Raw genomic sequence first — 17,349 nt, 5'->3', positions numbered from 1 at the left:
TTATTATTATTATTATTATTATTATTATTAGAGATTGCAAATGAAAAAAGTTGACCATTATAATGTTTTTATTTGCTAGGGAGGGTTTCGGTAGTGGTCGCAGAGATGTCAATGAAACCAATTTAGTCTTGCTTCAGAAAAGCTAAGAGACGTTGTCAACTTTTAGCAGCTATGAGCAATGGAGAAAGACACGTGCTATTGTCGCTAGGTGTCTGTCGCACAGAATAAAACGATGCCATTTCAGTTGTATTAATATTCGTAAACAAAATCTTACAGTGATGTTCTTCCTGCTCTGGAGCACAGGTACCGATGAGAGGGAGGTGTTAAGAATGGTCGGGGTGTACCTTCCTTCCAATGTGTTTTCACCAGAAGTCTACGTTAGCTCATGCCATTTTAATTGTGTTAAGAATTTCAAAATTATCCTAGTACTGTTTTTGCAGTTTAGGTGCAGAGGTGCCGATGAAAGGGGAGGTGTTCTTCCTTCCGATGTGATTATACCTTAAATCAACATTGGTATTGCTTAGTAGATGGATTAACCAAAGAGTATTGGCGAGAAATCTAAGTCCACCCTACCTTCATAAAACACGCGTAGTATTAGAAACATGTACACATAAACTGCACTTGGTTTATAGTCGTTTGCCATTGTCACTGGCTTCTTGCTAAGTCGGCCGCAATTCGAATCCCGGTCAATGTATACAAAATTTTTGGAAGTGAAAAAAAATCGCGCCCCTATGGTTTAAGATTTCACGTACAATTGGATTTCCTGTGTCTGTTATCACCATATAAACAGCCACGTAAAACTACGAGCTAGCTTGCTACATTTTGCATGTTTACTCCTAGTAATTCTCTAGCCTGGATCCGACTGTGTAGAATAGCCAATGGAGGAGTTCACTTTCTATAATCAAGATACTGAGGTCGAACCCTGCGTTAATATTTGAGTCTATTTGAATTTGAGGGATCCATCTCTGTCGATCCTGGCTCAGTCCCTTGCTGTTTGAGTGTGCTAAAATACGTCAGTCTCGTATCGGTAGATTTACTAGCACGCAAAAGAACTCCTGCGGGACACAGTTTCGGCACCTCAGCGTCTGCGTAAACCGTAAAAAGTAGTTAGTGGGACGTCAAAACAATAACATTATTATTCCATCTCAGTCGACTGATTGGAAGAACCTCTTTTCAGGAAAAAGTTCCGTGCTCTTGTTTATCTTAAACTACAGTATACAGCAAATTTGGGCGATGTTAAACACATAGCATTACCATTACCGTCATGGGTCCGGTAGGTAAACTATTCTAGTTTCCTCACCTAGAGACTATACTATGCCATAGTGTTGAACAACACCAACACCAACACCAACACCAACACCAACACCAACACCAACACCAACACCAACACCAACACCAACACCAACACCAACACCAACACCAACACCAACACCAACACCAACACCAACAAAATAATAATAATAATAATAATAATAATAATAATAATAATAATAATAATAATAATCGTATGTCCTAAACTACCGTGTGCAGACATTTAAATTTGGTGCAAATGGCAGAGTAAAGCAGAACTCTACTTGGCGATCTATGATTGAATTAAAAAAAAATAACTTTGTCGAGTTAATACCAAATATGTCACCAGAGATGTTGTACATGCCGTCATCGAAGTATGGAATGTACTTTTCTCCACCCTTCATAAATCCGACTGCCTCTGCCGGTATTAAACCCGCGATCTTGGGATCTGGAGGTCGACACTCTACCATTGATTCACAGTAAATAAGTTACTGTATCCAAATAAAGCATTGTTTTCATACAATTTCTGTGTGCTCTTCATTCTCATTATTACATTTTCCATTTTAACTTTGAGGGCTTGTACTTTATCTGGAATTGTAACGGCCCAGAGAAACGAATATATCTTCCGTAGGTATACTTATTCTTCCGTACTATAACACATAGGATCCTTCCTTATTAAGGTTATGCAAATTGCACTATTAAGTACGAACTTAACCTGGAAGGATCACTCCTTTGTACGACGGACGAAGCCGTTGGTATTATGCAATACCAAATGACCCATACAGTCACGAAGGTAGACACGACCGGTAATGCTGTTTCCTGGCTATTGTTTTCTCCTACTGTGCCATTGTCCCAAGGCAGTGCTATCCAAAATGTTTCTTTGTACGGTCGCACCTCTTGCGGCGCAGTCGTTGTCTTATTTAATACATTATTCGCTCTCGCTGAGTAAAAGCAAGTCAAGTCATCTCTGTAAAGTCAGAAAGGCCTTTGGAACGTCTACGGGCTTCCAACTTTGAGGGCGTAATAGTGGAGTGAGATCGTAGCTGGCTTCTTAACAAGGCGGTTCGATTCCCAGTCTGGGATTTTTAGAATGAAATGTCACATCCCTGTAGTCCGGATTCCTCACAACAGTGGAAATCCTGTGATTATTATCACTAGACCCCGGATTTTTAGGCAGTAATAGGTTAGAATGCAAACTAATTTGTTTATTAGGAAGAGTCGACTAGCGCGTTCTTCCGTTATGTAGCGAGAGTAACATAAATTTTAGGAGTTCTGATGGGCCGCGCCCCTAGCGTTTATGCAAATCTCATAGCAGAACCATTGTTCTATAACTATACTTGTTACGCACTTCAGTAGGTTTGTCTTCTAACCTGTTAGTGCCTAAAATTCCGGCTCCTAATGATCGTTATGAATAGCCTCGTAAAACAAGCTTTGCTCTGAACTATGGAACGTGGGCTAAAGATAACTGTTACCTAGCCGAGTCTGGCATTGTTTTCACTTGTGCCAGACTCCTCACTTCTATCTTTCATATCCAACATCCTTTGTTCAACTCTCTTTAATTTACAATTCCGATCGTATTAGGTTTGCAAAGCTAAGAGAGACCTTCATTTTCACATTTTCATTTCCCTTTCCCTTTCTTTTGTCGATGCCTTCATTTCTCGAAGGATTTTTCCTCTTCCTTCTTATTATTGATAATAGAGGTTTGTTGATCAGTTGTAACGCTTATTCTGAAAACAATAACCACGACCACCACGACGACGATCACCACCACCGCCTCAGGGCTTATATGAACAATTCTGCTTCATAGAAGGAGAAACGGTAATTTAACAGCTTGTTAAGGCAAGCAAGAGAATAACCCAAGACTGGGATCATTACATGTGTGGGTGTGTGAAGGACATGGACGGAAGGCGACTACTGGTGAAACATAAGCTCTTGGAACGCTGGCACGAGCACTTCAGGAGATCTCGAATGATGAATTCAAATATCCACCAATTCCTGAAGGTCACTTAACTACTGGACCAATTCGAGCTATCGTTAAACAGGACAACGCAGAAACGGTTAATAAAATGAAGTTCGTGAAATATCCTTGAAGTGATGAACTTCCGGTAGATCTCTGGAAGATGGAAGAATTAAACAGTTCCGCAATGGACTGGTTAACGATCTTCTTTAATGCCATTGTGGATACTGGTTACATACTCACACACTGGAAGACAAGTTTCACCACAATCCCAGTTTTCAAGAACAAGAGTGATCCACCTTTGAGGTCTAATTAACTTAGAATCCGCCTCTTGTCGCACACAATGAAAATTCTCTAAAAAATTCTTGATGAACCTTTGTGTGACATCCATCTCACCTAACATCAGTGTGGCTTCGTCAAAGGATCTGCAACCACCAATGTGACCTTTGCAGGTCGACAACTCACCGAAAAGCCTTGCGAAAAAGGAAAGCCATTCACATTGCCTTTCTCGATCTTGAGAAACCATTCAATTGCATACCACACCATCTTATCAGGTATGCATTGCTAAATCATGGCGTTCCAGAACACCTCATTGATTCAAATGCTGGATGTTAACATCTATAGTAGAATACGATGCGCCGCTGGTATGTCAGACAGTTTTGCGATCAAAGTTGGTGTCCATCAAGGTTCAGCCTTGGCACCTATACTCTTCATTTCTTTAACGGAAAAGATCACTCGAGACCTATAATGCGACATTCTATGAAACTTATTGTATGTGGATGTTGTTACGGTTGCCAGTACCTCAAAAATTTATCTGCAACACCAGGCCAAAGCCGGGAATGAAGCCGTCAGCATTGGTCTTCGCCCTAACTCTATGCGGATAATGTTATGCTTGTCAGCATCTCAAAAGATGATCTGCAACACCAGGTCCAAGCCGGGAACAACGCCCTCAGTAAATTTGGTCTTCGCCTTAACCTCAAGAAGACAGAATACCTAACAAATCAGAGTGATGGTGGTAATTGAATTTGGTGATGAATGTCTGCTACTACCTAGGATCTCCTTTACATAAGTAATATAAGTATACCAATATAAAGGCTGAAGTGCGAGCTTTGGCTAAGTGCCCTATAGGTCTTTTTTTTTTTTTTTTTTTTTTTTTTGGAGCTCAGTCTTCGACTCTATTCAAGTTGTGCTCGGGCCGTTTATTTAACATGTTCTTTTTCACTAAGGCCCTGTAGGGTGGGTACTACATACCTCTGTGTAATAATATTTCTATTTGTAAATAGTGCCTTGTAAGGCCAGTGGTAATTATATTTTCATGTTATGTTGCCTTGAGTAGGCTTGGAAAACTGAGAGCCTGTTAGCTCTTTTTCAAGCGTTGTAAAAGTTCCTCTGGAAGGCTAGGTGTTGTAATTTTGGGAGCAAGTGCTCCATGAATTAGTGGGATTTCTGTCCTTGAGCAAGTTTGTGGTTTTTGTAAACTGGAGCGTGTAACTCTGGAAATGCAAAGCTAGGGGCTTAAAGCCCAAAGTGCTACGATTCTGAATCTTGGATTTTTTACCTATCTTATTTAACGTTTGCTACTTGTAAAAATTGTCAATTTTGGTGTCTGAAAATATAACCTTCACTTTAAGTTTCAAATTCTATTCTTGACATTGTAGTTAGACCCATTCATCCCGGCACCTTCTTTCACCTCTGTGATCCACAAACACCACGGAATGATAATAATAATAATAATAATAATAATAATAATAATAATAATAATAATAATAATAATAATAATAATAATAATAATAATAATAATAATAATAATAATAATCTTTTTCCATCCCACTAATTACTTGTACGGTTTTCACAGACGCCAAGGTGTCAGAAGATTTTCATCGGGATTTCTTTTACGTGCCGCTAAATTTACCGACGCGAGGCTGGCGTATTTGAGCACCTTCAAATATCACTGGATTGAGTCAGGATCGAATCGATCAAACTCTGCTCAGAAGGACTACCGTACAGCCACTCAGCCTGGTCTGCTTTACATTAGTGCTAGAGCAGAGAATCGAATCGGGGCCAACTGGGTCAGGAACATTTATGCTGTTCACTTGCTCTACAATGGTAAATAAATGTTACCTTTATCAGGCGTATTGTGTCATTAATTTGTTTCTTTCTCAGATGTTTCTACTTTTATTAACTTTACATTAGTTTCAATAGACTGAAAAACTTCCAAGTTACACAGAGTGGTTGGAAACAACGTGAACTGAGTATATGAGCATTAGAGAGTTGGCCATACTGATAAATATTCGAAAAAAATAATTCGGAGCTTCGCACCGTTGTCATGTAATCAGCTGCTGAATGTAGCCAATCAGATCGTTTCGCGGGCGAATTCAAATGGGTTTGGCGAGAGGGTGTTATTAAATCTGCTCGTAGCTTGAAATCGGCTTGAGAGCACCAATAGAAGGAAAAACTTCGCCAGGGGAGAGATTTGAACACGGACTTCTGAGCGAACGGGATTGTGCCATAACAAGTAGGCTACGGTGGCATTGGCTGAAACACACGGCGTATTGTGTTTGATGCTGATTTCTCGGCATCGGTAGCTGCTGGGTGATCGCTCATTTATGCAAATGTTCGTTAAGAAGTCATGTGAGATGCATACAGTGGACTTGGACTCGCATTGAAACGCAAGCTCTCAAACCGGTCTTGAGTCACGTGCAGATACAGCGACACCGCCTCGCACAGCCCATCTGAATTCGCCCGCGAAGCGATCCGATTGGCTAACATCATCATCATCTAGGTATTCTGCCTTATGGCAGGTCTTGTGTTCCACTGTTGTCTGTCCTGCGCCAAGTTTTTCATGTACGAATATTTGTTTCCTTAGATATTGTCCAACATTTGATATTTTTCCTTCCTCTTCCTCGATTGCCTTTCACCATTCCTTCTATTCCTTCTTTCAGTAAACAGTCCCTCCTCAAACAATGTCCGTTCCAGTTCATTTTTCTCCTTCTAATGATTTGTAACATACTTCGTCCTTCTCCAACTCTTCGTAATACCTCCTCATTCCTTACCCGGTCTTCCCATTTCACTCGTTCTATTCTCCTCCATACCCACATCTCTAGCGCCTCCAATCTTCTCTCATCTTTCTTTCTCAATGTCCAAGTCTCAGCGCCATACAGCGCTATGCTCCAAATGTAACACTTAGCAAGTCTTTTCCTCAAATCTTTGTTTACTGGTCCACAAAGTAATTTTGATTTTTTCTTAAAACCTTCTTTTGCTATGGCAGTTCTTTTCTTAATTTCTGTCGTGCAGTACATATCATCTCTGATCATACTTCCCAAATACTTGAAGTTACTGACTTGCTCTATTTCTTCTCCTCCTATACTAATATGACAACTTCTAACTTTTCCTCCAATTATCATACTTTTGGTCTTCTTATTGTTAATTCGCATTCCATATTCTTCTAGTTTCATGTTGAGTTTATCTAACATTTGTATTATTTAACGTTCGCTTTCTCGCATCAAAACCATATCATCTGCAAATCTTATACATTCTACTCTCTTACCTCCAACACAAACTCTACTTTTTCCATTAAAACCTTCATTGATTATTTCTTCGAGACAGATGTTGAACAGTCCTAATTCAATTGCTTCACTCAACTCATCTCCTATTCTCACTCTTGCTCTCTGGTTTAAATACAAATTGTTTATTAGCCTTCTATCCCTCCAATCAACTCCATGTTTCTTCAGGATTGTCATCAATTTGTCCCATCTGACACAGTCAAAAGCCTTTTCAGGCTCAATAAATACAGCATAAAACTTCCTGTTTTTCTCTATGTTTCTCAACATCAGCAACTGATAAAATGATAACGGCGCGGGATATCGAATTATTTTTTCAAATTATTTATCAGTATGACCAACCCTCTAAGGCTCGTATACCCTATTCACGTTAATTCCGATCACTTTGTATACTGATTTATATTAACCTAACAACCACACTTCAATTTGAATGCGAGCCGTCGGAGTCTGTGTTTGAGTTATTTGAAGTTATTCTGCGTAGAGCGATCAGGTTAGAAATAACTATGTTAAATCATCCAGAAGATCATTTCTAATAATTGACTGCCATGTTATATTATACCAGTATCAGCTCTTGCATAATATGTAGCTAATATTCAAAAGCGTAAGCATCAACTATCTTGTAAATTTTGCAGGAAATATCTGTATTCCAGCCATTACGTTCATATTATCTTGGATCTTACATGAGTTGAGTTATTCGTAAAATAACGGACTACAGCTACTGGTTTTTCCATACATATAAATCAGTTCAATATTTGTTTTTCTAATGTTACAGTTTAAATATGTAAATTGTCTGCTCCAATATCCGGTAACTCCCACGCTTAGAGCACGACCCTGTGTCGCTCTGGTGAGCTTTGATCGTAACGGAGAAATATTCTTGAGGATCCTCAAACACAGCTTCAATTCTCAATGTCCGCAGGGCGTACAAATCGTCAGGACGTAGCAGGCTTCTACAACGCTTGTGCTTTAAAGGACTAGCATGCTATGCTACCAGCCATATAGGGACCTGAAATAAGCTAGCAGATTCAAGGAGACTAGGACCTGTGAAGGCTACGTATCTAAGAAAAGCTCTTTGATTTCAGAGAAATACACCGATTAGACTGGTCTACTTTAGTAGATGGCGCAGTCTCCTTCGCTAGGACTATAGCTCAAAATTATAAAGATTATATTTTATTTAGGAGCAAGAAAAAATAGAAAACGAATTCAGTGGATTTTCAATTCTTTCAGTTACTTGCTATGAATACCAGTTAACGGAAACAGCCTAATTTTGCACGGTGATATGCGTTTATCAGGACTAGAGCACTAGGGTTGAATATATGGGCCTCTGGACCTAAAACGGTGTCTCCTTCCCCCTCCTATTCTGCCACAGCCTTTTTGTACGAAATATCTCATTTTTACTAAAAAATTGATTTATTACAATACTAAACATTTTAAGGTGACTTGTTTGAAATGGGAGCGCTAAAACTCTAAGTTATGAATACTTTGACTATGAACAGTTTATCAGTCAGTTTAAGTTTCTGCAGTAGTTTGGTCGTCTGTGTACTGGTGTAGATATTATAATGATATGGAAGAAATAATAATTCAGTATTAGTTTAATGAGTAAAAGAATGATTTATCACATGTACTATTGATTCAAAATCCTTCCTGGCTGAGTGGCTCAGACGTAGAGTTCTGACTTTCTGAGTCTAAGTTCGTGGTTTCTTTCTCAGCTCAGTCTGGTAATGTTTGAAGGTGCTTAACCTGTTATCGGTAGATTTAATAGTATGTAAGAGTGTGCTGATAACATTCTGGCACCTCGGCGTATACGAAAACCACAATTGCTTTAATGTTTTGTTAGTGTTGCTTAATTCGGTCGCTTATTTCCTTCCTCCATCTTCGGGACTGCTGACAGTGTGGTTCGAACCCACTGTCAGCAGCCATGAAGATGGCTTCCCGTGGTTTCCCATTTTCACACCAAACAAATGATGGAACTGTACCTTAATTCAGGCCACGGCCACTTCCTTCCAACTCCTAGCCCTTTCCTGTCCCATCGTCGCCATAAAACCTATATGTGTCGGTGCGACGTAAAGCAACTTGTAAAAAAAATCCTTCCTCCGTTATTTCGAATTCTTTCCTGTTTGATGCCCATTTTAAACTTTTTTTTCATTCAAAGCGGATCCAGGATCTGTCGATGTAAGCCTTCTTGTTATATCCTGAATATATGTCCGTAACACTGGACTCATTTCTTCTTCATCAAATCTCAATTCCTTCCTTGTCTTTTTACAGTTCAGTGTTTGGTTTTCCATCGAAGTATCTAGGTACTAGAACGTACTTCAGGATCTTCATATTATCTATATATTAAAAAAATATATGAAAACTAAAGTCAATCAGTCCAGCCATTCTATAGGTCGATTTCATTCATTCTTTTTTTAATTCAAAGGTATTCATGCACAGATTTGTTATCAGGTACTATAAATCACGTAACGTCTGCCTTCTTCAAATTATTTGATTTTTCAATTTTTTGTTTCTTTGAAGCAATCGTATCTTTGGTTCTAATTGAGGTATGGAGTTCGTTTTGGTCTAAGAACACTCAGTGGATCTAGCTCTTTCATTTCAGCTCTTAACTATTCAAATTGGTTGATTCTGAGGAAAGTTATGATTGCACATTCAATTTGACGTCTCATTTCTTCAACATTCTTTCTCATTGAAGCAATCATACCTTTCGTTTTAATTGAGGTACACAGTTTGTTTCGGTGTAAAACAACTCAGTGGATCAACCGCTTTCTTTTGGGGTAATAACTACTTATATTGGTAGATTCTGCGAAAAGTTATGAGTACGTTTGTCTCCATGACGAAGATCTTTGAAGGACTTTTTAACAGTTCGGCGCGTAGTGTTGTTCCAAGGAACGTTTAATTCAATTTCTTTGTGTGATGTATTTTCAAGTGTTTTGTTGACATAATATTACATTCTATTACCACAGCAGATCATGTGCTTTATTTCATTAACTCGAAACTTTGCAAATACATCCGTGAGGAGAGTAACGAGAGTAGCGGGAAACTGCTATTATTATTATTATTATTATTATTATTATTATTATTATTATTATTATTATTATTATTATTATTATTATTATTATTATTATTATTATTTTATTATTATTATTATTTTATTATTGCTTCCGAATTTGGCCAACTGTGGACCACGTGAAACTTAATGCTTTCTGGCCATTCTTCTTCTTTTCTCTTCCCAGAACTTCTTCATTCGTTCAATCCTTATTTTTCTCTGCTCCTCAGATATTACAAATTTGGGCCTGTTCTTCCGCTGCTCTTCATGGAATTTGTGGTCATCTACTCGAGTTCCGAACTTCTTTCTGTTGAAGATGTATTCTGGTGTTATTTTAATTTCTTCTGAGTCATTGTTATTATTATTATTATTATTATTATTATTATTATTATTATTATTATTATTAATTATTTGTTGTTGTTGTTGTTGTTAATTGTTGAGAATTGAACTCTGGCTGCCTTGGGAGAAGCTAGCGTTGGCAAAGTTGCTTAGCTATCATGCTGTCCTTATTACATTTGAATATGGAAGATTGGCCATTGTATAATTTTCACAAATATTCAGTTCGTAGTGCAGAATCAAGATGAGGATGTACAAGGGTTAAAAGACACGCCGATACTTTAGAACAGGGCCTCTCAAACGCCCAAACTCTCACGCGTGCAGATCGAGGTGCATAGGCTCTGTGCACTGTGCATCGGTACGCTTCGCCTCAACTCGGCTTGACTCGGATGGTGTAGTGTGCTGAGAGCGACGAAGCGTTTGGTGGTAGACGACGTGTTTATCAGTGAAATAGATAAGCGCACGACAACAACATAATAATGGAGCAACCTGTTTCGAAGAAAGCAAAGACTTCCGAAAGTCCATTTCAATCGAACTGGGAACTTTCGTATTCTTTTGTCTGTCGTGACGATAACGCCAAATGCCTAATCTGTGGGACGATAATTACGTGCGTAAGAAAATCGTCTATTAAAAGACACTACAACAGACTATATTCGGAAAATTATTGTGAAATCATAGGAGACGTCAGAGAGAAAGAATTAAGGAAGTTGAAACATCTTGAAGAAGAGCATTCTATATCCACAAATGAGGTTTGTTCCAGTACTGTAGCATTTTCATTTTGGTTACGGGTTCTGCATTTTTTAAAAATTATGTTTACATTCCTCTCAAACATGTATGTGTATTTCTAATTCACTTTTTTAATTTTTTTAATAACACTGGTGAGCTTGCATTCGGGAGATAGTGTTTTCTATCCCCACTGTCGGCAACTCTGATGATGGTTTTCCTTGGTTTCCCATTTTCACACCGTGCAAATGCAGGGGCTGAACCTTGATTAAGACCTATCTGTTGAAGAACCTTGATTAAGACCTATCTGTCCCATACAACTGAGCGTCTCCGCTCACCACACGTAAACATTTCGCAGTGGGAGAGAAACAGCAGTGAAGGTGAGGAACGCGGAGACAGGCCGAACGGGGAGACAGGTGTAGGGAGAGAGGAGTGGGGGGACTGCACTCTGGTCAACCAAGCGAAGTCGTCTTTTGCACCGTGCACAGTGCATGCACCACGCGCATGCACCCTGAGAGGCCCTGCTTTAGAAGAAAGCCAAGCGGTATAACTGCCGAGAATATCAAGCTTTTCAGCTTTCTTTTAACTTACATGCGCTGCACATTTCCGACCTATTTAAGTTAGCTTGGGTCATGTTTGTTTGTATGTGGTGAACTTCATCATATCGCTGTCATGTGTGGGGAGTGTTGTTTCATCTCTGGTAGCTACAAGGAACCAAGCTATCAGCCAGATGTTTAGAGAAAGCTGTTCCCACACGTAAGACACTGGCTCGCCTATCATACCGCGCAGAAAGTGCGTTACTTCCCAAACTCTTCTTGATCATCTGGCCAAATGCCAGCATCAGCTTCATCTCAGTGAAAGTAGAAGAGAATACGTGAGGCCATTAGGGTTCAAAGTAGGATGACCAGACCAACCGTCCAGTATTCGGGAGATAGTAGGTTCGAACCCCACTGTCGGCAGCCCTGAAGATGGTTTTCCGTGGTTTCCCATTTTCACACCAGGCAAATGCTGGGGATGTACCTTAAGGCCACGGCCGATTCCTTCCCATTCCTAGGCCTTTCCTATCCCATCGTCGCCATAAGACCTATCTGTGTCGCAGCGACGTAAAGTAAAAAAAAAAAGACCAACCGTCCCGCATTTTGAGGTACAGTATTTCGGAAATGTCTCGCCCGGGACGTCATGTGTCCCTCAATTGTCTCGTTTTCTATCTGGACGAATGTTCGTGTTGTTGTCATCGGTACGAATTTTCACAATACGCCCAACTGTACTGCTATCTAGCTTCAATTAAACACAGCGTAACCGTTGCCAACAGTATGAGCTTTGAAAGTGCAAAGAAGCAAGTTATAGCTCCTTTGGAGAAGCGTTCCGGATCTACAGAATAACAAAGAAATGTTGACTTGTGCAAGAAGTCCGATAAAAACATTTAAAGCAAGATAAATAACGCAACAGTTTTACTTACGTTCAAGTTTCCGGTATTTCTTTACTTGGTAGTTATAACTAGAGGACCGGGCGAGTTGGCCGCGCAGTTAGGGTCGCGCAACTGTGAGCTTGCATTCGGGAGATAGTGTTTTCTATCCCCACTGTCGGCAACCCTGATGATGGTTTACCTTGGTTTCCCATTTTCACACCGTGCAAATGCAGGGGCTGAACCTTGATTAAGGCCACGGCCGCTTCCTTACCAATCCTAGCCCTTTCCTATCCTATCGTCGCCGTAAGACCTATCTGTGTCGGTGCGACGTAAAGCAACTTGTGAAACAAACAACTATAGGTTGAAACTCAGAACGTGGTCTGATGCTTGCTTGTTTGTTTGCTAGCTTGCTTGTTGTTTAAATTTGCCTAACATCTGGGTCATCGGTCCAACAAGTGCGGTTAGAAAGTAGTTCATGTAACTGATAAAACTAAGAAATGCCACGAATATGCCATTTTTCTTTTATTTTCAACTTTTTAAAACTTGTGACAGCATTTAGACTGTAAAATGATCAACGTTTATTTTATTATTTCAGAATTTGTTGACTTTTATATTTCATTTAGATGATAGGTCTTCAAATCACAGACTGGAAAGGAAATTGTACAATAACGATGAGTGGAATGTATTTTTCTATGATATTACTTCAGTAAGAATGCTCTTGGTTAAAAACAACAACAACAACAACACAATGCTTCGAAAACGTTAAAATGTTTGCCGTTGTACATTAGAGCTAAAGATGTAGCTGTCACCCAAATTTGTGGAATGTCCCCCTGTTTTGACTGTCTTATCCCTAATTCCTTTTTTCAACAGATGGCCACCCTAGTTCCAACTGACATTGTGATTTTCTGAGTATTAGCCTGGGTTCCTTGGATGTCGTTCTTAAAGTCTGTGAGATAATGCTGGGTTCCTTAGGATATCGCATGAGTTTCGTGAGATCTCGTTAACGTTCTCGACAGATCGAATATAGTTGGTGAGATATCACTATGGTTCCTTAAGATGGCGAATGAGTTTAGTGAAATCTCGTTACGGTATCTCTATTGATCGAATATAGTTGGTGAGATATCACTTTGGTTCCTTAGGATGTCGAATGAGTTTTGTGAGATCTCATTATGTTTGCTTGACAGATCGAATAGAGTGAATGTCACTACATTTCCCTAGGATACGAATGTGTTTTGTGAGATCACGTTTAGGTTGCTTGAGAGATCGATTGTAGTTATCGAGATGTCAACGCTATGGATTAATGATAGAGTTCTGGTCCCCGGGTCCCAAGATCACGGGTTCAAATCCAGCAGAAGCAGTCGGATTTTTGAAGGGTAGAAAAGGTCCATTCGACGCTCTGTCGTACGATGTCTCCATATAATAGAGCTATGATGCCACATTTGGATATTACCGGTCAAAATTAGAGATAACCCAATGAAGTTCCGGTTTTCTTTGCCCTCTAATAGGGTAAAACGAAACGTCGAAATTGACGCGCAGGCAACCTAAATGGTGTCAGATCAAACTACTTGTACACAGTATCTGAGGCCATATGATTTTTCTCCTCCTTCTTATTATAGCGAGGTCTCATTACGGTTCGTTGACAGATTGAACATTATTAGTGAGATGTTACTCTGGTTTCATGAGAGGGCAAAGAGTTCAGTATTGAGCTCGATAGCAGCAGTCGCTTAAGTGCGGCCAGTATCCAGTATTCAGGAGATAGTGGGTTCGAACCCCACTGTCGGCAACCCTGAAGATGTTTTTCCGTGGTTTCCCATTTTTATGCCAAGCAAATGCTGGGACTGTACCTTAATAAAGGCCACCGACGCTTCCTTCCCACTCCTAGGCCTTTCCTTTCCCATCATCGCCATAAGACCTATCTGTGTCGGCACGACGTAAAGCACCTTGCAAAAAAAAAAAAAAAAAAAAAAAAAAAAAAAAAAAAAAAAAAAAGAAAAAAAAAAAGAGTTTTGTGAAATCTAGTTAAGGTTTATTGATAGACTGAATGTTGTTATAGTGAGATGCCACTTCGACTCCTTGAGATGTCGAATGAGTTTGTGAGATCACTGAGGGGTTCTTGGTTCAATAGAAATCGTTTGCAATTTTTTGAAAGGACAACAGCGTTCTTCATACGACTTTACGTTTTTATGAGACGTTCTAACGATATCGTGTAACTACTACTACTACTACTACTGCTACTACTACTACTACTGGCTGTATAGCTCATCTGGGCTTTCTGAGCTCAAGTTGGGGAATTCGGTCCCCTCTCAGTCGTGTATATCCACCCTGGCCCTTTTTAACGACTGTTTTCCTATATCTGTTGAATGTTTTCGGTGACTCTGGGTAGGAAAATCCAAGAAGATAGTGGCAATTGGGAATAATACAGGAATCTTCAAAAACAGTAAATTGATCTAGTAGGACGTAAAACCAATGATATTATTTAGGTGTTCGCCTCTTGTATTCAAGATACCGAAATATGGAAATATTGTTTAATCGTGTTATTTGATGATGGTGGTGGTTTTCGTCGTAATTGTCTTAAGGTGAAAAACCGCGCGGTCATTTCGCTTTTGAAAATTGTAGAGATGACTATTAAAATGAGAGAAAAATATGCAGGAACGATCGCTTTAAGAATAAGATAAGAGGAGTTCATGAAAGGAGGAAGAAGAACTCCCTTTACATTGGATGCTCTAATATCACAGAGTCAGAATGAAACTCTGAAGGTCTACAATAACGAAATCCCATACAACTGATAAACAGTAGCACTGCATTGACTACTGTTTGTTGCCATCCACTTTGTCTCTTCTGTTGCCACTCATCTCAGATAGATGGCATTATTGTTGCGTGCCGCGTGAGCTGAGAGAGTCCCGAATAGAATAGCCTGCCTGAATATTGGTGGGAAGAATGTGGGGAGTTAGATAACTTCCCTTCCTGGCATGCCATTCCTCTGGTTCATACATGCTCTGATAGCTACTGGTATGTGACACATTGGTCCTTCATATTATTCCAGCCAGTCGATCCCCACTACGAGGCGCTGATAGGAATTGGAGGTGAGCACACTTAAGGGGAAAAGGCACGCTGTCTGTGGCTGGGTGATTCCAGCTCTAGAACTGGCATTGTTAGAAAGTCAGCGTAGACCTGTTCGTGAAAAGTGAGAAACTGGGCCGTTTTCTATTTGATCGAGCATTTCATATGATAGCATTGCTTTTAACTGCGACATTTCAGTCTGTTAATATTATTTTCTGACAAGAATACTGATGTCTTTTTAATGACGTAGGTCGAGTTCAGTTTAGTGTTTGTCTGTGTCTGTTACAGCATCGTGGGAAAGTAGATGGATGGGATGGGATGGGATGGGATGGGATGGGATGGATCTTAGTGTAACGTCGAGTAGGATCTCGCATATAAGTTGTTTAAAGAAATTCTGCAGGAGGAGGCGCTTCAGATGTGGTCTAAAGCATGAAACTCGATATACCTGTCCTGCGGTTGGTTTTACACGACAATAGCTAATGGCGAAATTTTTTTCGATACCTTTTCCCGATACTGTGAAAAATATGGGAAATATCAGTGGCAGTCCCTTGAAAGTTTAAACCCAAGAGCCGATAACTAACTCTGTAGACTGTAAAGAGAGTTGCTGTGGAGATAGTTGTGGCAATATTTTTTAAAGTCTTTGTACATCTGTCAGTGCTCTTTGAATATTAACCCAATACTTTGCTTTCTTATGTACCGAAAGGAAGAGATGAAATCAAGATCAGAAAAAAAGGAGCACTTGAAAGGGCCACAGAGAGCAAGGAAGCTAGGACGTCACGACAAGCCGCTGACAGGGAGAGGTATGCCCAGTTATATGCTTGTGATATGGAGAAGAATATGAAGGGTGGACACCTGTTACCATCCACTTGTCTCAGTTATTGTCCTATCAACGGCGGGTACTCCAGCTAGTTAGACCTATACCGGTATATTGTATCTTACTGGGTCGAAACGATATGGTTCAACATAAACCATAACGTTCATGGAATGCGTATTGAGCTATAATCAGGGTCGGCGGGTGCAGAGTGGTTCTCTGCCCACAATTGGCACGGTCGGATCGTGGTCTGACAGCTCTGCACTCCGACCGGCCAACCGAGCAGAGGAGGGGTGTCCGCGGCTCTACCGTGACTCTACGCCTCTGTATTGGGAGACGAAGAGGGGCTGGCCCCCACTGTCTGCTGTCCTGAGGATTGTTTTAATTGTTTTTCTATTCTCCTGCACTAAGGCGAATGCTGGGACAGTTCCCAGTATAGGCCACGGCCGCCAACCCTCTCACCTTCTCCGCACATCTCCTTCTCCGGTACAAATCTCGAGAAACGGCGTCACCGTCTAGGAGGCCCGCCTTCCTCTTCAGGGGAGGAATGAAAACATTTAGTAATACACAAGAACCTCGTTTATCCGGATTAAATGGGATCGGAACTGATCCCGATGATCGAAAATTCGGTTAATGCGGAAAAACTAAAAAGCAAATGCAGTACATGTTATAGACTATAATATATTAACATAAGTTGTACAGTAATACCTTTTTTCAATTGAACAAAAACGTATAAGAAGACTTTTCTTACCCAATACCTTGTTTTGATTGTAGAAAAAAATATAGGAACACTTTTCTTACATTTACGACTCTGTTTTATGCACTAAAATAATGTGTGAGCTTTTTGTGTTTTACATTTGTATAGGCCTAGCGTTTGCGCGCAGCACGATCACGAAGACTGCAGGTGTGGTTTCAGTGTAGGATTCTAAGTAGGCCATCAGTTCGTCCAACTGCATTGTTGCATCTCCACGAGTCACTGTTTCTTCTGATGGAGCGCCACTTTCATTTTCGAATTCACCATCACTCTCGTGATTACCTGCCGAGGAACAAGAGGCAATAATTTATTCATATGTCATTATACCGTAGCCTGAATTAGTCATTTTTCTTCCAGTCATTTACGTCGTTCACATCTACGTCCGTCCGACTCGTTGGCTGAATGGTCAG

The sequence above is a fragment of the Anabrus simplex genome, chromosome 3, assembly GCF_040414725.1.
Source record: "Anabrus simplex isolate iqAnaSimp1 chromosome 3, ASM4041472v1, whole genome shotgun sequence".
NCBI classification, from domain to species: Eukaryota; Metazoa; Arthropoda; class Insecta; order Orthoptera; family Tettigoniidae; genus Anabrus; species Anabrus simplex.
Note: the sequence above shows the minus strand (reverse complement) of the source record.